The 16,244-nt window shown below is 41.1% G+C and overlaps 1 protein-coding gene across 8 annotated transcripts in view; it reads left to right on the top strand.

The window, feature by feature from the left end:
* The window catches only part of ATXN1 (ataxin 1), a 277,784-nt gene that overhangs the window by 142,932 nt on the left and 118,608 nt on the right, over positions 1–16,244 (top strand). The window lies entirely within an intron of this gene.

The raw sequence follows: 16,244 nt of genomic DNA, 5'->3' as shown, positions 1-16,244 counted from the left end.
CCTGAGTCCTTGTTGTGGGCAAGGAGCTTGTGGAGGGGAATACCACTCTCACTAGGAGCAAGTGGCTCTTCATTTCAGGGCATGAAATATTGACTGCTTCTTTTTTAGTCCCCCAGAGATGAACATTTGTAAAAGGGCATTAGCTGCATAGCAGGCCCAGTGTTTCTCTCTGTGCAGTCTGAAGCTGGATAATACTGGTGACGGGAGCTCCTCCCGTGGATGCACACGAGGGAGCAAAGCGTGCAGCAGAGCAGTGAGGTAAAGCCAGGTGCTGCCTGAGCAGCCTCTTGCTTCCCTCCCATCCATGACCACCCTGCTCTGCCATCCCAGCAAGCTCACCTTCTCTGAGCCTGCAGCACTGGCCTGTTACCTGCACTCAAAAGAAGGCAAAAGGAAGGGGGAGAAAAACCCTCTAGCTAGGTTCTAGGGCCATGTGCTGGTTGAGTAAATACTTGGGTTTATTTTGGACTACCCAGCAGTGGGACTCCAACTTTAGAAATGGTGTTAAATTAGTGCAATAAAAAAAAGGGATTTAAAAACTCTAAATGGGGAAGACAATAGGTTACTGTAGATCTTTGAAAAACATGGGCTGATGCACTGAAACGCTCAGCCCATCTGTTTTGTTAGTTTCTGTGTCTTAATCATGGATTTCATGAAGTGTCTAATTTTCTTTTTTTAGCTTTCTGTCTTCCTCTTGTACAAAAGTTAAGGCAGGGAAATCAGCTGAGATGGATTTACTTTTGCATCCAGGAGAAAAGCAGTCTGTGAAAAGAAGTGAGTGGTGTATGTGCTGGAAAACCAAGTTTGTCTGCTTTGGTTTTGGGGGATAAGATTTTCCCATCCTCACTTCTGCCGCGGTGGTTATCGGAACAGCTGGGGAGTGCAAGTATGGGCACATACCCAGTAGCTGACAGTATTTTTAATTGTCTGGCTCTGGTCCCTTGTTGTCTAAACATCGTGGACTGAAATGCAGACTCTGCTGAAGTCACCAGCAAAATTCCCTTGCTAACCCCTCCCACTACTGCCACTGTTCCTGGCAGCTCTTGAGATACTGACAAGTCCCTGCTCCCTCTTGCACCTCGGAAAGTCTGCAGTGGCCATTCTGAGCTGGAGAATTTTACTTCTTTTCTTATATGTGGGGAGAAGAAAGCACAAACCAACCAAGAGAAACATCCCCCAAAAGTCAGAGGATTTTAATGACCCCTCAGGAGAATCATGCATCCCTGGGTTTTTCCTGTGTGAATCCTGCATGGTGCCCACTCAGTTTTCTGCAGCAGTGGAAATTTTTGCCACCACCACACCCCGGCACAGATAATGCCATGTATATTTGCAGTGTGTACTATGCGGAAGACACTGATTGACATTAATTAGGAGTGGGTGGTGTGAAAGTGTAAAAATAAAATTCCTTCCTGCTGGGTTTACTATTAGAAGTGAAGTACACAGTGTGACACTTGAGTGCATGTGAACGTGCATGCGTGCATGCCAGCATGTGTGAAGTGGAGGGTGTCTATTCAGAACCTGGAACAATAGTGGGAGTGAAGCATTTCAGTTTTAAACATCTATAAAAGCCAGGGACTGCAAACTTTTTCTTGTGAGCTGCTTGGTGAAACACACTTCGTAATTGTTTCCCTCCAGTTCCAAGTTCAAAATGCTGTGCTAAAAAGCATACAGTGCCACAAATTGCAACTTGTGTTGGTTCAGCTGCCTCAGCCTGCTTTGTGCTGTTATGGGGATTGTTTTAATAACTGATCAGGAGGGGACAGTGTTTTTAGCTGGAACAGCATTTTGAAATTAAATGGATCACCATTTAGCAAGCTGGTATTGCTGTGGTTGATGATATTTATTAATTCATATTCCATGGGTATACCGACAAGAAGCTGCAATAAATTAATTCTAGTGTGTTAATGGTTCACGAAGTGGGTTATCAGATGTGGCCTTCTCTTATGAAATAAATGGACAATCATCTGTGCTACTTTACAGACATAGTCTTCGGATCTTAACTTCATTAGGGGATCTGGGCTCCATTACTATTGTCTATGAAGTTTCTTTAGTATCTCTGTTTTATGTGGGTAATAATGCCAGAGGGTTATCTGTGGAGCTTCTAATAGCTGTCTGTCTGCTCCATCTAATTGTTTATTCTTTTTACAAGAAAGTTAAAAACATGGACACCTTCTCTGCTTAATTCACAAGTCACTGAACTGAGTGACACTGACTGAAGAATTCTTCCCCAGTGGTTGAGACCTTTCCATGCCAAACTGCAAGTGTATGTTTAGTTTTCATTGATTGTAGCTAAAGGACACATCTCATCTTTCTGTACCACCTCTGAAAATGTGTGTTACCTTAATTTGTGCTTAAATAAGAAAAGTCTTTTTTAAGTGGACCTCTCTATTATTTCCTGGTGACTTGAAGGAAATGGAGCTGTAAGTCTCTTGATTTCCTAGCAGAAAATCTCTCTATTGACAAATGGAACATTTTCAGGGGAAGAAGGTAGCAACTACTTAGACCTGCTGGTTAAGTATTATTTTGTAGTACATTACTTAAAGTAGATTTAGGATATTGGATAGTAAGTCAGGGGACTCTCCTCCTCCTAGAAGGAAAGCACCAAAGCTGACACTCTGGCTTTCACTGCCCAACAAAAAAAAACAGCAGACACACCCCCTGTCTTGCTGATGTTGATCGTTGCCCTTACAGGCTGATATTTTGGGTGATGTGTCACATGTTGGTGAGAAAGAGCACATGGCTTCAGCTGCAAGAGGCTGCTGACCATGGGAATGTGGAGGTAAGGGTAGTGCTGCCAGCTATGTTCCAGCCAGCTTGGGTATCAAGTGTACACAGTGCGTGTGATGAAGCACTTCATGTGCTGCGTCACGGAGACAGGAATTCAGACAGAGGTTTCTCCACACGTGTATCAAAGGCCCCACTTAATTAACCTATCTGCAAGTGGCTTGTGTAGGCCTGGAAGCAAGATGCTCATGACACTGTCCCTGTGTGAGCCATTGGCATGCCTGATCCGTGTCATCTTGATTGATTGGGCTGGGGAAAATGTTTGAATTAGCTGCAGAAGCCAAGAAAGCAGTTCACAGGTACACAGACATGGAGGTTTCCTCTGTGTGGCGCAAGATGCTGTAGTTGACTCAAGGAAACCACAAGGGGGTTGATGTTTTGGTTTTGTTGGTGTAACAGTTTGCTTGTGTTAACAGAAGGGTTAAAAGCAGAGATGAGTTCATGTTTGAAGCTGCAGCAGTGAGCATGGCATATCTGGTGTCAGGGAAGTCACTTGTAATCACTTACACGTAGATATAAATATACTGAGTTTTAAGCAGTCGGGTTTTTTCCTCACTGTAATTGTGATGTTATTGCTGGTTAATCACAATTCAGTTTCATAACAGTTTTCTTGAAGTAAACCTCAATTCTGTGAATTTAGCAAAAATATGTGAACTGTGAATAAAAACTAAAGAAGCAGAAGGACAGGACAGAAAGACCATTGTTTCAATTCATCCTCAAGCTGTTCCTGTGTTTAAGACCCAGTCAAATAGTGTTCTTGGAAGAGTTAGTCAGAGCTCAAGGGGTTAAATGCATATTCACTGTCTCCTAGAATGAGATCTCTAGTGAATGAAGAACCTTATGGCCTTTGAGGCTATACCTATAAATACAGATACGTTCTCCCTCTTGGGACTGTAACCACTGAAGTAATCCCCAGCAGAAGAGCACAGTGCTTTCCCACCAGTACTACGAAACATATACATCCCAAGTCTTGATCTTCATACACGTGAAAGCCACTTTACACTCTTGAGGCAAGTAGAAAGATCTTGAACCAGGTATAAATCATCTTAATTAATTTGGCCTTCTCACCCTTTTCTCACTGATTAGTATATTGGGCTGTCTAAGCATAAAATACACAAGTAAAATATGTGTGGGAAAACACATACCCTTCAATGATTTGGTAGCTATTTGTATACTTGAATTAATTAGTTGAGCTGACATATGCAATCGTTGAGTTTTGTGGGGGCTGGACAGTTTGTGGGTAAGCTGGAGGGAAATCCCTTGAGGGATGTAGAACATTCTCATACTAAAATTTGTGGGGGGATAAAAGGGAAGTACTATTAGAAAATCTGCTCATGATCTTCCACTCCCTGAACATCATTTAGAAACACAGCCTGCATGTCGTATGTTTCTTCAGTTGTCATTGTGCTTTTCAGTTTCCTGTTATAAAACAGAACATTAAATTATTTTTAACCCCATATATAAAGACAGGGCTTGAAATAGTTTCTAATCAGCTAGACTGGGTCATGGCTGCATTGGTTAGGTGCTTTCTTACTAGTGTTTATAGAAGAAAATAGTGCTTACACAATTCAAATGCTTTTCATGTCAGCACTGGTTGTGTTTGTTTTCAGCCAAAGAAACAGAATGTCAGAATTCACCTCAAAACTATTCGAACAAAACTTTTAAAATAACAAATGTTTGATTTCTGAAACATAGTGGTACTTAAAATGTTAGTATAAGTCTAGCCATAAAGCTAGAACTAAGCTGCTATTATTTTTGTAGTGTGTCTAAAACTGAGATCTTTTTCAAGTGGAAATATTGACAGAATTTGATTATATATGTTAAATTCAAAGTTGCTCACTTCCTTCTTCCATCCACACCATTTTTATTTATCTGCTCGGTGAAGAGCAGAGTACAGCAGTCTGGGGATCATCTAGGGAGTGACACATCAGAAAATACCTAAGCATCTCAGGCTTTTCCAGTGTCTGTCCCCACAGAATTCCCATCAAATGGGGAAGCTGTGGTGCTTCCTCTACTTGGATGGCCCAATGAAGCCCAGCGGTGGTCTTGTTACCTGGTGAAGGGTGGAACAATAGGAAGGTGAGTCTGCATCTTCCATGTCCCACCCTAGGGCTCTCAGCATTATGTCATCTTTCTCCTTTCTGCAATTTAAAGACCTGGGGTGGTTTTACTACTGAGTGATGGTCATAGATAGGCACTCTTCAACACCATTGACTTGCACGAGTGAAATGTAGAGAGGATGCTGTAGAGCTGATGACAAAACTTGTCCTGAAAGCTTTCTTTGCTGGAGAGTGTAAAAGGAGTGCTATTTCCCCCTTGCTGGGTTGGTTTTTAGCTTTATGCATCAGTGAAACTTTGGTGGGTGTGCTGCTTTTTTCAGGCTGGGATTCAGAACTGTGCTTTTAATTTTTCACAGTAAGCCAGCATTTTCAAATCCTGTGATCACTGAAGTTGCCAAATGGTTATTTATTGGGAGTAGAAGTTTTTCACTGTCTAATCTTTATGCTAAATCAGAAGGAATAGTGCTACAGGAATTTTTTTAATAGAAAAAAATGATAATAACTTGGTATTCCGCAGTGCACATGAATTGTTGAAAGTCAAAAGACCCATTTGCTTCAAGGCTGAGCATAATGATCTCATTTGTTATAATGTGGCCTGCACTGGCTACTCTCAAGACGTGTAGGATTTCTTACTCTCTAATGTTTTTGCATCAGTGTAATAGATCTGAATACTCCGTAGATTCTGGGCCATCTGGTTCTCTTAATTCTGCTGAATTTACCCAAAGAAAACTAACCTATTATGCCTTTCTAAATACAGGGTGTTTTTTTTTTTCATGATTGAAAACTAAATTGCTTTGCCCTGTGGAAGACTCTGATATTCTGCAGTTTTCCTTTGCTGCACTTTGAATATTCTTAGGAAAAGTAAACTATTGATTTCTTGGTACAACTATTGTGGGTCTTTCTAAAATTTCTCTCCTGTTGTCATTTTGGGATCCAGATGTTCTTCAGCTCTGCAACCCACGTAAAGGTGTTAGTGACCTCTTTTATTCTCCAGATAAAGATCTTAAATGCTGAATAAATAAAGATCTTAAAATGCCTTAGGAGGAAAGGAAGGCTGTGTAAAAAGAAAGCCAGTTTGCTGAATAGACTAATTTAAAACAGAAATTTGAGGCACTTCCGTAATAAATCCTGAATGTAATAAGACTCTAGGTGATTGGGGTTTAATCTTGAAATTGAATTTCTATCAGAGCCTTCCAGTGGCACAGTGTGCTGTAAGAGGGTTCTGCATGTGTTTCAGGGTTAGTGTGAGCACTTTCAGCTGCTGAATCAGATTTGCAGGAGGAATGCCTGAAGCAGTTCAGACCTTGCCACAAATCTGTGTGGTGATTTTACTGAGTGAATAGGAATGCAACAACCTCTTCAGTGCCACTAGGAAAAAAGAGTGATATTAGTAACGAAAAGAAGAACCAGCATTTGATGTGATGACAGTTTCTGTTTGCTAGCCAAGTAAATGTGTCAGGAGGTCACTGAGGAGTATCTATGGCAACCGAGGGATAGAAGATGGCTCTGCTGGGCCAGTGTTGCTTGCTGAGTACAACCCCAGGCAGTGAACTGTGTTATGACCTGATTAGGACTAAGCTACAAACTGAAATTGATAGTATTTATCAGCCACAGTCTTCAAAAACCAGTGAAAAGTAGGGAAAAAAAACCCAAGCCAGTGGAGGGTAGGAAAAAAGTACCAAGGACATTTGTCTTGTATCTTTACAATTAAAAAAACCCAAGCCAAACAAAACAGAAAAGTTTGTACATGGTAAAGTGTGAAAGTGTGAAAGTATGGTAAGCATGATCTTTTGACAGAAGAAAGATATTTCTGATTCCTGCTATGAATGTTTTCACTCTGTGGTTTGGGTTTTTTTGTTTGTTTGGTTGGTTTTTTCTAAAGAAGTGAGGTGATCAGGAATCTTACAAACCAACCCCAGACTTGCCACTGGGCCAGGCATAAATTTTGTAAAGTGACACTTCTTGTGTTGTTATTAAAAAGAAAGAAAAATATGAAAAATCACCGAGTCTTTCATACCTGCAATGAAACAGCCAGTGGCTTAGGGATTAAAAAACCAGATTCAGTCTGTGGGGGGGGTGTTAACTGAATTCCCAGTGTAATACTATTAAAGCAACCATCTTAGAAAATACATGGTGATAGCTTGCATGTGTCTGACAGAGCCAACACCAGCTGACTCCAGTATGGCCCTGCTGCTGGCCAAGGCTAAGTCCATCAGCCACAATAGTAGAGCCTCTGGGGTAACATATTTAAGAAGTGGAAAAAAACCTTGAGCAACAGCAGCGGTAGCAGGAGAGAGGAATGAGAATGTGTGAGAGCAGCAACGTGGCAGACACCAAGAAGGAGAGGCAGGAGGTGCTCCAGGCACCAGAGCAGAGATGCCCCTGCAGCCCATGGTGAAGACCATGGTGAGGCAGGCTGTCCCCCTGAACCCATGGAGGTCTGTGTTAGAGCAGATACCCACCTGCAGCCCGTGGAGGACCCCATGTCGGAGCAGGTAGATGTACAAAGGAGGCTGTGACCCTGTGGTAGGCATGTGCTGGGACAGGACTCCTGGAAGGACTCATGGAGAGAGGAGCTCATGCTGGAGCAGGTTTGCTGGCAGGACTTGTGGCCCTGCAGCAGGCCCAAGCTGGAGCAGTTAATGAACTGCAGACTTGTAGCAAGGATTGAAGTTGGAGATGCTTGTGTATGGCTCTCTCCTGTAGGAGGGACCCAAAGCTGGTGTAGGGGAGGAGTGTGAGGAGTCCTCCTCCAGAAGAGGAAGGAGCAGCAGAGGCAAGGTGTGATGAGGTGACCACAGTCCCCATTCATCAACCCCTTTCACCACTGTGGGGGAAGGAGGTAGAGAAATTGGGAGAGAAGTTGAGCTTGGGAAGAAGGGAGGATTAGGGGAAGGTGTTTTAAGATTTGGTTTGTTTTCTCATTATCCTACTCTGATTTGATTGATACTGCATTAAACTAATTTCCCCAAACTGAGTCTGTTTTGCCCAGGACTGTTCTTATCATGACCCACGAGCCTTCTGTTACTTTTTTTCTCCCTTGTGTAGCTAAGGAGTGAGAGTGATAGAGTGGCTTTGGTAGGCATGTGGTGTTCAGCCAGGGTCAGCCCACCACAATGAAACAAAAAGTCAAAGCTTTAAATTGCAAACAGTTCAGATGGTTTTCTTCCACAAGACTGTGTGGTATTTATTGTTCCGTTTTCTGTCTTCTTGTGTCAGTGTCTGAAAGCTTACTCTGGTAAGTTTGAGTGGCAGAGAACATGGTTTGTTCTGGCACAAGGAGAACAACCAGACAGTGTTTCTCCAGGTTCAGAGAGCCTGGAGGGAGAAAAGAAGTCAGTCAAACTTGGTGCTGCAAAATGTTGCTGGAAAATTGCCTTTCCCAAGTGCCCACGAACCCAAAAAACTTTTCTGTGCCACTGAATTTGCTGTGTTAAGGTTGTGTGTGCTGTGACTGTGCATTCTAGCAGAGCTGGAACAGAGTACTTGTCCATCACTGTAAAATGACCTTCTCCATATAGTCAAGTCCAACTTGCTTTTATCAATACATTGTTGTATTATTGTATAATACTGTCTATAGTGGGGGCAGGAGCTGAAGCAGAACCTCACTGAAAAAACCTGCCATCTGGAGTGGAAAATGAAGAGTCTGAAATAATTTATGACTGACGGTTTTAGTGCTGTTTGCATCCATATTTTTAATGCCTATAAAATGTTGCAATGGTGGTTATTGAAAAACCCAGTAAATTCTATCCCTCATAGTATATAGAAACTGCCCTAGAATTTTCCTTGTTATCTGTTTTTGGATCCTGTTTTGTTGGCAGTGTGGTACAAGCTATAGCTGGCACCCACATCATACAGTGCTAAGCTTTGTGTAAAAATACACAAGAGCAAATGTGGGCAGGGCCATAGTCTCTGCAGTTGCTCTATTTGTAGCACAGCTCCTTCATCTTTTGTGAGTGGTATTTGGAGAGATTTAGGGGTTTGAAGTGGCAACCAACATCATATCAAAGCACTTAGTATATTTTGAAGGGAACTTGGTACAGCTAGCTTTTTGTTTGACTGACATATGGAAGAGGAATTTGGCAAGTATTGTAAAAAATCTACAAATTTTTACTTTGTGTCAAAACACAGTATATGGAAATCTCACAATGAAAGCATATATCCATAAAACCAGCTCCCCACTTTGTTTTAGGGGACACCTCTGAGCTGAAGGTCAGTGCAATCAGTTCCTTTCATTCTTGTGAGATGGAGTGAGTTGGAGTACAAAGGACTGGGTGTGAGCTGTTTGCCTGCATTTGGTGCATAGGGTCTACCCTTAGTAATGGGATAAAGCTCTTTAAGGGTGGCAGACAAGGGGTTTCAGTGGATACAGTATGATGTGTGAAACCCATGCAGACCATCAACTCCATCTCCTCCTAATGTGGGCAGGTTTTTTTTTTCAAGAAATAACATGACTAAGCACTTGACTTGAAAAATTAGGGGAAAACTGGATTTTCTCCTTTCTAAATGGAAAAGAGACATTGGAAGTGTTTTTTTAACAAACATACTAAGGATTCAAAAATATATGAAGCTAATGTTTCATAAACAAGGCATGCTTATTTTGTCACTCCTTTGCTTCAGAGTCACTGAGACCATAATACATGTTGGCTTAGACTAGACAAAGAACAGCAGCAAGTAAAGGACTAATGGCAGTAATGTCAGAAATACCACTTAGTACCTTATTATAGAAAAAAACTATCATGCTTCCACATTCTTAAATTGCTGTAGTTATTTAATCTAGTTTGTCCAACCTCTATCTTTTAAGACATTTGTTCCCCTCAAGGATGAAAAGAATTTTTTTTTTTTTTGCCAGAGCACTTTATTGGATTGAACAATAACCCTTTTTTTCCAGATTATTTTTTTTTTCAAAACCCAAGATGAAACAGTTTCATATTGAGTCTTGGACCTCATTAATTGGAGTTTCAGGAAGCAGAAAAAGGGAGTGCTAACAGGGCGCCTTCAAATAAATCCTGATTAATTGCATGTAGAAATGCTTTGACTTGATTTGAATATGCTTAACAAGCCTTTACTGACTACCACCAGTTTTTACTGTTCATGAGCAAAACTGAGAGTATGTGTGGCATTGCTGTCTATTTGAATATATGCCTGGTCCTGCTTTCTCTGCTAGAAAGCACAAGTAGTAGTTCTGCTGCAGTCTGCTGTTGGCAGCAAGAAAGAGCTGTGAACAGAAGCAGACTGGATCCTGAAATGGGGCATCTTGTGTGTACAATGCGGGTTCAGCTCTTCTTCCCCAGCAATACCGAGCATCAAAGTCCATTTTTTTGAAAAAGAATTCTGCTTTGTTCACCTTAATTTCTCTGTTGAGTGCTCTTTTGCCTGCTCTCTTTTCAAAAGCAGTCCATTTCCCATTACCTTCCCACTACACCAAAGGTTTTCACTATGTTATTTGACCATATAGAAGTTTTCCATCGCCCTTAGAGCAACCTGCATGATACATCTTTCTGTGCCTTTGGACACATTCATATTGTTACTGCCTGTTCCTCATCACACTTAGGACTTTGAGGGCCTTGTCATTTTGCAAGGCAAATTCTTTCTTGCTTGTGGCTGCCAGCAAGCAGTTCTGCTTTATCCAGGGTCCTTCCCTTCAAAAATCAGTATTACCATGTTGGTAAGTGGTCATTTTGAGGGTGAGATGGTGAACATAATTTCTACACTCCAAGCTGCTGTGATTGAAATAATGCAACACACTTGCTTTATCAGCTGTTGGTGAAGCTATTACACAACTTTACTGTTCATCATCCTCATCAGTGTGTTCAGTATTTGGTGGTGAAGGTTAACCAGGAGAGGAGTTTGTGATTTGTTGAGAAGCACTAGGGTAAAACCTTCATTAAAAAGTGGCAGCTGACAGCTCAGCTCCTCAAACTCAGTAGGAAAAAGCATCCCCAGCAGGCAGTTCCTCTGGCTTTGGTAGGATATGTACTGTTTTTCTTTAATCAAGGTCTGTGGTTAAGTCAGAAATACAGATGCCTTCTACAACTTTGTCATGCTTCCTAACTAAAGAGAAAAGCTTTCCTGTTAGCAGCTTGATGTAGCCAAGATCCCCAAATTCTCTGTAGCTGTGTTGTTGCAGCCAGCTTGCAGTCTCATTTGTGGGAATTATACTTAATTGTTCTGTGCCTTTCCTCTCTTTCTTATGCTGTGGGGTTTCAATCCTCTCCCCTTATATATGGGAAGGCTTCTTGCAGGAGTCCGCTGGGTAGCATTTTCCAAGCTTCATTTTGAGGCATGCAGCCTGAAAATGTCCTCATTTTATGCCGACGAAGGTGCCTTCTTTCTGAAATCATGTAATAACGAGGTGCTGTGAGCCCAGTGCTTATCTGGACGAGGAGAAGTGTCAGCCCATCTGTCCTGAAAATTGATTGCAGTTGGCTTTTATAAATTTGATCTGTGCCTTTGATGATACTTTTCATGTCCTGACTTCTAAAGGAAGGAAAGGCAAAGGCAACTCTTTAATCTGTTATCAGCTCCATAGATTGCTGTTACTTTTTTTGAGTTTTTGGTGTTAGTAAAAAACCAGGGCCTGTTCTTAAAAACAGATTATCGACAGGGAGAAGGAATAGCAGGATGATAATCAGTGTCTAAAGGAGAAATGGAAAAGCCAAATGAGATGGGAAGGAGCTACAAATTGACACTTGGGTTGTGAAGATACAGGAGATGGGACCTAGAGCATCAGTAAATTGCATATGGGATAGCTGAAAATGTTGGATAGAAAGAAGTGAGAGAGGAGAGTGGAAAGCAAGTATATCAGAAGGTACTGGCAGTGGATTGAGGAGCAAGAGGTTCCTTAGTTATATATAATACTTCAGCAGTGTAAAAGACTGGTGTTTATTCTTGTTGATGGGTTAATAAGAGATCAGGCTTTTATATGTTACCTCTCTGGGAGCAGAGTGACTGCAGAGAGAAGAGGTCTGCCACAGGAGACATAAACCAGTTGTTGGAAAGATTTGGTCTTCTGTCCTTCTTACGTAGTCAAGGGAGTAGAAAAGCAAGGGAAGCATTCAGAGATGTGTGCAGTTTCAGTCCTAATCCTTGTCCCACCCCATCCTCTAGAGTTTTCTTAACCTTAGCTAGCTAATACTCCAGCAGCAAAATTCAAATACTCTAATCCTTGGTGCTGGGAACAGTAATGGTGTTATTTAGTGTGTTTTAAAGCAATCCAGTGGTGAGGTACTTCAGGATAATGGTTTAATTTTTAGTTTGGTTATTAACATTTCTAGTTTATTCATCTTCATCCTCAGCTTTGCATGTGCAGGTTGTCTTTTTCAGTTAATACAGAGGAAAGAATCATAGTACCATAGAATGGTAGAGGTTGGAAGGGACCTCTGGAGATCACTGAGTCCAACCCCCCCTTGCCAAAGCAGGAGCACCTAAGGCAGATCACACAGAAGTGTGTCAAGATGGGTCTTGAAGGTCTCTATAGAAAGAGTAAAATGTCCAGTTCTCTTTCTTGCTTTTTTTTTTTTTTTTTTTTTTTTTTTTTTTAAATTAACAAATTGGCTTACTAGAAACACATTTTGAGATGACAAGGCTATTTTTCTTGGAATTTTCATTATATCTAAGACTAATATATCTCACTAGCAATTAAGAAATCACTTTATTTTTCATAACCATATTGTACTTCTTTTTGTGGCATACGCATATCTCCTTCCAACTTTTCTCATCTGGCAATTTTTAATGAAATCCAGTTTAATTTAATTTTAGTTGCAAGTTTTTGAAGTTATTCTAATCTTAGTTCTTTTCCAAAAGAAAGGCAAATTACCGAAACAACCCTTGTGAGATACAAACTCCTAGATGATGATACCAATTTGCTTTTCACAGTTAGGCACAATAAATTACTTTTCATTGCAGGTGAAATTTGCTGCACTGACATGTTTCCTCCTCCACAGAACACAGTTGGGTTCTGAGACAGAGATAAAGAGCTAGCAGTCATGAAACTGAAGCAGCATCTGACTTTTTATTCAACTTCATATTTATCCACTCACTAAGCCACGTGATAAGCTGTATGGAAAGCTTATTTTCCTGTTATATTTTAATTTCCTGTTACCTGTGGGGAATTTGCGCTTAGCTTTGTGATGAGCTTCCCCAGGCAGCATACCATTAGAGTCCAAAGAAAGAGCCCAGAATCCTACATGCCTTGCTTTTTCAAAATTCCTCATGTGAAAAAATAGAAGAGCAACTTTTCTGCATAGGGAATGAGGAAGGAAATCTCTGGAGTCAACTACATTTTTGACATAGCAGATTTTATTTTTTATGGCCTGATTCAATATTAGATTACTGCAGTCTCATTCCATCTTAATTTCATCAATCAGTGGAGTTATTTCAGAATAAAACTGGCACCTGGGATGGCAGACTTAGCCTCTCTATGTGTAATATTCTCTAGTCTGCAAGAGTAAAAAGTACCTTCTGGAGGCCAGCAGCACTACTCTATTAAATCTGCCTCAAATGTGATCGGAGGCACTGAGCGCTTGAACTCTAAGTACTTTAAACACAACTTGGAAAGAAATTTTTTGTTATTGTGGATACACCAAGGATTTATTATAAGGAAAAGGAACTAATGCCTCTGCCCTGTAATGAGCCCCACGGAGGCAGACCTTGCCTCTCTATTTACTCTGAAGGCAGTGAGTTTGCCTGCCTCTTGGTGAGAGTTATACAGCAGTGGGCCCTGCCAGGAAAACACAGTTATTATTAACTACTTTGCCCTAACCTGAAATAAAAAACCTCTGAGATGAGTTCATTGCGGTTTTCTTCTCTGATGCCACGCTTTTACTGACTCCTCACGTTAAAGGTGACCACTCCATGTCTGTGTGTGTACAGGAAGATGGAGTGATACGCAGTAAATATCCACTGTGTGTGTCTGACAGCAGAATTCTGCTTAAGATGAGAAAACTGAAGGACTTGCCTGTCCTTGAGTTTATGGAGTTGCACCCTGCAAAATCAAATGTTTTAAAATTAAGGATTTTGAATGGCCAAATCAGTTCTTGCCCTTAGAGGCATTTCAGGACATGCAGCTGCAGTGTTTGTAAGATTCAACATTTAATTTATGCTTTAGAAAACTCATATAATTCCCATGCTGGTGCTCGAGTCTTGTCTGCATTTCACAACTGTATCTCTTAAGGTCAGAGCTATCAAATCTGGTTAGTCCTGGCCTGATTTCCAGAGTAGGCAAGTTGCCTGCAACCCTCTGTTTCACTTTAATGGGCCTCCGGGTACAGGCAGCACTACTGTGAAGGAGGCCAGCTATGTAGGTCCTGAAGTATGGATTGGTGCCTAATTTAGTGTATCCAGGAGTGAAAATGTCAGCTTAGTATTCTGTCTCCCTGGGTCTCCTGTTCCATGTATTTGCTCTTTGTATTTGAGACAGGAGTTCAATGTATGCCTGTGTAGAAGCCAAGTATGTCAGTGCCTCTAGGTACTACTGCCTATGATACATCCCCCCATGGGTGAGTTATCACACTCTGTAGAATCTTACTCTAGGAGATTTTGCTGAAACCTTGTAGTGGGGTTCTGCTTGGGCTTCTTAAGTCCCAGGGGCTACCTGAGTCTTGGATAAGTGCAAGTGAGCAAAGCAATCTCCACATCTTTTAACAGCCTCCCCATAGGGGGAGTGAGGAACTTCCTCCTTCCCGAAGATTTGAACCAAACAAAAAGCATAATGGCAAAAGCAGCCACAAGACAGACTCTGGGCTCAGCCTGTGGATAGACCTCCTATACCCTAAGCTGATTTGTTGTTTAATTTAGCTTTCTCCTCTTCCCTGTCTCTCGTGTGCTCAGCCTACCTCTTAAACATCTCGTCCTCTTCCATTTGGACCTTTCCTCACTTTCCTTCCATTCTACTGATTTTTTTCCTCACTGAATGCAGTCTCATGCTCGACTCCCAAATGAGCTGCAGAGGAGCAGAAGAATAAAGAGCTGTCCAGTAAGTTGCACATCTTCCACTGAGATGCAATAGCTTGCTGCTTGGTTGCTCCAGGTCTGTTTCAAGGCAGAGGAAACTAAAATAGCTTAAAACACTTACTGCTGTTGAACGTGAACATGTGACTGTGCTTCAAACTGCACTGCTACCAAAAGCTTACAGAAATAACATGTGGTCTGCTGCCATCTGCTTACACCTCTTTCCTCCACCCTCGTTACTCTTGTCACTTCAGGCTGCTGTGAGCCTGTCAAAGCAAAGACCATCTTCTCTGCCTTTGCAGAGGCCATGCTGCTGTGGCACTTTCTCCACCCCGTCTTTACTTAGCTCTCAGTTTGCACTGTACTACAAATAATCATAATAGAGTTGATAGTTTTTTAAATGTAATCTTAATGGGGATGTGGGTTGAACCAAACAGGAGTTTCATTTTGTGGTGTCTGCCCAGTTGTAACTCATCCCTAACATGAATTTGTTGGTAACATTTAGATCTCAGTATTGATCAATGATGTAATTGTCATCCCATAGTAGATGATGTAATTCTTACCCAGTTACTGAAGGCAGTGACCTTGAGACAGATCAGATGGTTGAACAGTGTAGGTGGGTCACTCATTATAAACTGCCTGTTTTAAAACTAAACTGTCATCTGTTAATTATTGGAGAGGAGTAACTACACCCAAATGCTAGCATGTTGCAAAAGATACAGTATTAATTGAATTTTACCAGCAACATACTCTTGTTTTGGCAGGTAACTTTTGATGGGTTTCCTGCATTTGGCTTGAACATTTGTTTAAGAGGTAGCATCGCTTTTCATTTGTATACTTAATAAAAGAAGAAAGTTATAAGCACTGACTAGCTTTTACTTTGAGATAAACAGCAGGCAAGACTCGAGAAAACTAATTGAGAAAAAAGAAATAAACCCACTTTGTTTGATTGCTAATAATATAGATGAAAAAAAGACATATTTTTATCTCGGTGGAAAGAGGCTCTGGGAGACCCAAATGCAAGCAGAAGAAACATTCAGCTGTGAGAAGCATGGATCCTGAAAAGAAAAAACAGATAAATTTGATAAGATAAATGATTGAAGAGATGTTTTGGTTCTACCGTTGGTATTTTTTTAACTAACAATGTATTTCTGGCCTAACATATGTTATTTCATGTCAGAATTTTTTTAGATTTTTTTTGTTCCTCTCTCCTTAGTAAACCAGTGCATTTGCTAGGTAAGTACTAAACTGAGGAAGTCGCCAAAGACCTCCCTTCAAGCAGATCCTTAGTGCAAGTAGTGGAAGAAGATAATAATTTGCATGAATTTGTGACTTAATAAGGAAGACTACAAAAGAGTGATCTGACTAATTAAGTACTACCATTAATTTTGTGTTATGAAATCACAGAGACATAGCTCAGTCAGATTGTTTCCCACCTTTATTTGAGGC

This window comes from Heliangelus exortis, chromosome 2 (assembly GCF_036169615.1).
Source record: "Heliangelus exortis chromosome 2, bHelExo1.hap1, whole genome shotgun sequence".
NCBI lineage: Eukaryota > Metazoa > Chordata > Aves > Apodiformes > Trochilidae > Heliangelus > Heliangelus exortis.
Note: the sequence above shows the minus strand (reverse complement) of the source record. Positions and strands in the feature narration are given on the sequence as shown.